Raw genomic sequence first — 6,223 nt, forward strand, 5'->3', positions numbered from 1 at the left:
GGGTCTGGGGTAGGCAGGCCAAGGCCAGTTGGGACCAATGAGTCATAAAGAGTTTTCTAAACACTTCTGGAAAATATGCTTTCTTACACTTAAGAAAGACTCACAGGAAGTTAGTAGGAGGTGAAAAGGGAAGCAATTAACCCAGCAACTACTGGAAGCCTTCCAAAACCCAGGGATCTTTCCCCAGAATGAAGTCAGCATTGGGGATAGCACAGCAGAGAGCTGGAAAGAGCCACTGGATCCACCAGTCCTGAATCCTACCCAGCCTTTGACATCCTGTATTGGAGCCAATACATTTCTTTATGATAAAAGCTAGTTTGAGGTTGAGTTGGGACTTCTGTCCCGTATTTTAAAGTATCCTACTGATGCAGCCTGGTAAACATAAAACATGGTAAACACATGTGGCCTAATTTTATCAGCAGCATGGTTAACTGGTTCAAGCTATGGTTCAAGCTATTCTTTCCCTTCTGTGATTATGACCATACGCTCACCTGAAAGGTGAAGCCTTTCTCCTGTCATGGCTATCTGGCTGAAAAAGCTCAGCCAGAGTCTCAATTCCTATAACCTCCTTCCCATCCATCCATTCATCCATCCATCCATCCATCCATCCATCCAGCTGATGGATTAATAAATTTATATCAAGCACTTACTGTGAGCAAGGCATTTTGCTAGGCACTGTAAGGCCATCAGAAAGAAAAAAAATAGGCCGGGCATGGTGGCTCACGCCTGTAGTCCCACCACTTTGGGAGGCCGAGGTGGGTGGATCACCTGAGGTCAGGAGTTCAAGACAAGCCTGACCAATATGGTGAAACCCTGTTTCTACTAAAAATACAAAAATTAGCCGGGCTTGGTGCCGTGCACCTGTAGTCCCAGCTGTTCGGGAGGCTGGGGCAGGAGAATTGTTTGAACCCAGGAGGCAGAGGTTGCAGTGAGCCGAGATTGTGGCACTGCACTCCAGCCTGGCGACAGAGTGACACTCTGTCTCAAAAAATAAAAAAGAAAAAAATATCAGATGCTCTTTGTTCTCAGAGGCCTTATAGTGTAAAAGGGTAGAAAAATACGTATACAATTAACTATGGCAAAATGTAGAAAATTGTTAGGTGTCACTAGATACAGTGCCACTGTAGATCAATGAAAGGAAGAGACCATTTCTAGCTGGGAAGGTTAGGGCCATTTTTTGTAAAGAAGATGGATTTTATGCTAGATCTTGGATGATCCTGAACTAGCACAGAGAAAATGAGCATTCCTGGCAGAGAAGAGCAGGAGAAAAGGCCTAGCAGAAAATCACAGAGAAAGGATGGGAAACAATTGGCTGGAAAATAAGGTTAGAACTTGAAAGGGTCAGTGAGGCCAGATAGTAATAGGATATAATTCCAGGTCGAGCTCTTAGTCTGTTGGCAGTAGGTTGGGTTTTGAGTCAGGTATGAGCTGGGCAATAGAATGTGGTTTTGAAAGAAAGGAAGAGTATTCAAGACAGAGCACAGCAGGAGCAGATAGAAGAACCCAGGTGGCTGGTTTCTCTGACACAGGCAGGAAACATTCTTCTGCAATGGTGAGCCAGGCTGGATGATAGGGGAGCCTCTACTCATGAGGCAGGAGGGTCTAGAATGAGAGACAGTTACCCAGAGTCTGGGAGCATCAAGCCACTCCTTCCTGAGTCAGGCCCAGCAAGCTTGCTTATGAGCAGTGAAATTAGAAAACCCATGGGAAGAACCATGTGGACCTACAAGAAATAGGTGAGCGCCATATGTTTCCAGGGGCCAGACAGGTGAGCATCTGAGCAAAGACAGAAGCCAAAGTGGTGCAAACCTGGAAGGACAGGAGCAAGGCAGCTCAGAAGCTGACTGGGCAGTAGTATCGAAGGCCCAGATACAGTGTCCAGGCAAAGGGCCAAGAGCCCAGTCAAGGATGACAGCTGTGTTGCAGAGATAAAGTGAAGAAAGCACAGGTTTCAGAGTCAAACAGACTCAGGTTTGAATCCGAGACTATCTTATCTGCTGTGTAAACTTGGGCAAGCCACTTAACCTCTCTGAGGCTTCTGTTTCCTTGGCTAAAAAGGAACATAATAATATCTACCTCAAAGAGTTGTTATAAGGAGTATAAATAATATATGAAGAGTGCCTGGCACTTGGAGCACTCAATAAATGAGAGCTATTGTTATTATCAATATCACCCTCATTATTTATATTGAACTATAGAGATTGCTTTGGCTCAGGCTGAGAAATAAAGCAAGTGAGGGGAGTCTTTGCCAAGAACAGAAAAACCACCAGGAGGGGGAATGGGCCTCTGCAGAATTGTTCACAAATGCTCTCTCGCTTATGTATTAGTCATTTGTCACTGTTGATTTATGCATTCGTTCTTATACTCAGTAATGCCAACACCATTGTCACCATTGCCATCATTCCCTCCAATAAAAAAAAGAAGAACCTTAGATTTCTGTTAAAGCAGCTCAACGGGCTGTGTTTTGCCCCTGGCACATCTCTTCATCTTTTCTGTGGATTGAGCTGCCATTGGTATTCAGGGATACCACCTGCCCCGAGTTGCTGACAACCATCTCCATGGTTTCTGGCCAGATCTCATTAGCTAAGTGAGGTCAAGCCCAGTGAGGTTAAATGCTGACAAGGGAGAGGGTGGGGGGATACACAGATGGTTACAGGCATTGGGATGGGAGGGGATGTCATGGCTGACCCAGCCTGGTGTTAGGTAGAAAACCAAGGTCACAACCTTTTGCAGTCTCTGAGGAGCTGCGTGACAACATATTTAATCAGAGAATGCCGGCCACAGTGATCCTGCATGTTTCCAACTGATACAGTTTACCTGCTCCCTCTACATTCAATTGATGCTATTACTGCCCAATCCAATAATAAGCAACAATTTATTAAGCCCTTACTGTTTGCCAGGCTAATGACAGGCCAAAATGCAGGGCTAAAGCACTTTACATACTGTCCCATTTAATCCTCACCACAACTCTATAAAGTCAGTATTATTATCTGCTCCATTTTACCGATTAATAGAAGTTCAGAGAGGTTAAGCAACTTGTCTAAGTCCACATAGCTAGTAAAACTGTAGAGCCAGGTTGGGAACACGGGTTTTGCTGATTCCAGATCTCCAGCTCTGAATTAAAATGCTAACTGGTGCTTCTCACACTTTAATGTGTATACAAGTCACCAGGCAATTTGTTAAAATGAAGGTTTTGATTCAGTAGATCCAGATGGGACCTGAGATGCTGTATTTCTTAGGCCACATGTATGCTGTCGGGCCGTGGGTTATACTTTGAATCACAAGAGGCTTGTCTGATAGATTTGGTTCACAGTGGTTGGCAGGTTTCTCTTTGAAGGAAGTTGGGTTTTGGTCTTAGGGTTAGGCTAAGAGGCTTTAAAACCATTCAGGAAGTGTGGATTTTAGTTCTATGCTGCATACTAAATCATCATAAATTTATCCCCTTGAAACAACTCCCCATTCATTACTTTACAGGTTTTCCCCCAAAACTGGGAAGGTCGTGACTCCACTCATCTCCTCACAGGGCTAAATCAAGATGTCAGCCCGGCAGTGTTCTTATCTGGAGCTCAAGGGCCTTGTTGAAGCTCATTCTGGTTGTCACAGATTCAGTTTCTTGCGGTTGGGGGACTGAGGCCCCCGTTTCCTGGCTGGCTGTCAGCCGGGGGCCACTCTCAGTTCCTAGAAACTGCCGCATTTCTTACCACCTGGTCCTTTTATCTTCATAGCCAGCAATAGAGAATCTCCCTTTTGTTGAATTCTTCTCACGCTTCAAACCTCTTAGACTTTTTCTGTCTTTGACCTCCAGACTCAGAGTTAAAGGGCTCGTGCTATTAGATCAAGCCCACCCAGACCATCTCCCTATCTTGGGACCTTAATTACATCTGCAAAATCCCTTCACAGCAGAACCTAGGTTGGTGTTTGATTGAGTAAGTGGGAGAAGGCTCACGGATTCCAGGGGCAGGAAAGCTTAGGGGCTTAGAATTCTGCCTACCACAGAGTGTTTTGGTTTTCCTGGATGAGCTGCACTGTTGATTGATCGATGTTTTTAGAGTCATGGAAATTGAGACTATATAAGCTTTCTCATTTCTGCTTTCATTTCTACTCTCTTGCTGTAAGCCTCTCCTTTGGTACGAAATTACCAACAATGATTTCAAAATAAAAATGGACTGCCAACTTCCAGCAAATTGAGCTTAGCCCTTTTTCTCATTTATTGTATAAACTGAAAGTGTAAAACAGAAATTGATACATAGATCGTTTGGGGTTTTTCACTGACTCATTAGCAATGTCCAGGAATAAGTCTCCAGATGCAGAGATGTTTATAGAAGGCAGTACTTCTTACTCAAGGAACTCTAAGTGCTCACGGATGACGTGAGCCAACAGACAGTTGAAGAAGGAGGGTTTGTGATATCTTGACTTCAAAGATCTGACTGAAATCTTAGGAATCAAGCCCATCTTTTCTGGTTTCTAGCCCATTTTCCTTCCAATGGCACTGTCCTAAGGTTGTACAGCTTAGAAAATGTTAACCCAGTATTGTTTTCTTTACTTGCATGTGAGAGAAGAGAAGTCAAAGTCAAAAGCAGGCAGCTGGAAACCTCCAGGGGAGGGGATTCCCAGGGGTCCTTTATATTCCTTTCTCCCCAAGCAAAGCAGAGAGAGAAGCAGTACACATACCCTGTGGATTCTGGGTTTGGAAAGCATGACTGTGTTGTTCATTTGGGCTGTATAACAAAATACTGTACACTGAATGGCTCATAAACCATAGAAATGTATTTCTCGCAGCTCTGGTGGCTTGGAAGTCCAAAATCAAGGTGCCAGCAGATTTTGTGTCTGGTGAGAGCCTGCTACCTGGTTCATAGATGGCTGTCTTCACGTGGCAGAAGGTACAAAGGACCTCTCTGGGATCTCTTTTCAAAGGGTGCTAATCCCATACATGAGGGCTACATCTCATAGCCTCCCAAAAGTCCCACCTCCAAATACCATCATGTGGAGAATTAGGTCTCAACATATAAATTTGCGAAGGACAGACATTCAGTCTATTGCAGGGGCCAACAACAGCCCCTCATCAAGAGGTGGAGCTACGGAGGACAATATAGCTGGCCCTCCATATCCACAGGTTCTGTATCCACAGACTCAACCAACTGAGGATGAAAAACACTAAAAAAAAACAATAATAATACACAATAAAAAATAAAAATAGTACAGTATAACATATTTACATAGCATTTACATTGTATTAGATATTATAAGTAATCTAAAGATGATTTAAAGTATGGGAGGATGTGCATAGGTTATATACAAGTACTACATCATTTTATATCAGGGACTTAAGCATCCCCCAGATTTTGGTATCCTGGAGTCCTGGAAGCAATCTCTCCCCACCCCCCCACAACCAGGGATGAAGGATGACTGTACTAATGATTCTGTTTCTTTGCAATTCTCCTTAGTACCTCCAAAGCTCTAGCAAGATCATCACACAGGAAACAACATCATTTTCTTAGCCCACTCACAGCATAGAGAACAATGAAGTAATGGCTGTAGACAAATCCAAGTGTCTATTGCAACCTCAGGGTGAGGAGGCAAAATTGGTAGTGGTGTCGCTTCCTTTAGAGCTTAAAAGGCACAGCTGAGGTGACTACCCTTCACTCGATTTTTGCTAGCATATAATAAGCTCTGCTTTGCATTTTTGGTCCCATGGCATCATTTTTGAAATATGAATCATAAAAGCAGTGCATTTCTGCTATGCCTGTTGAGACTTGCTTTATCACCCTCCTATTTCAGCGTTAATAAAATGATGCTGTCATTCCAGCTGGGAGGTATTTTGATTGTTCCAGACAGAGAGCTGGCTGATCACATTGTGAATGTGTGTGTGTGTGTGTGTGTGCATACATGTGTGCATGTGTCTCTCTTCTGGGGCTGAGAAGGAAATTGTCTTACCTTAATAATAGATAAATGTATTTTGATGGTAGCTGATTACTAAGTTGAGACTTTCTATAAAATCTTCTAGCATCATGGTAATTTACTAACAGACGAAGAAAATCCCTCAATAAAGGCATCATTAGCAAAAATCCTGTGCCACTAGCTTCTAAATAGATGTGTAAAGGTAGGGTACTAGAGACCAGGAGTAAAATAAGAAGGTTGGAGTAAATGACCTCTAAGGGCCACTTTTATTTAAAGAAAATTCCAAGCATAACATTGGAAGACCTAGAGATGATGCTAAATGCCT

The sequence above is a fragment of the Pongo abelii genome, chromosome 15 (genome assembly GCF_028885655.2).
Source record: "Pongo abelii isolate AG06213 chromosome 15, NHGRI_mPonAbe1-v2.0_pri, whole genome shotgun sequence".
NCBI lineage: Eukaryota > Metazoa > Chordata > Mammalia > Primates > Hominidae > Pongo > Pongo abelii.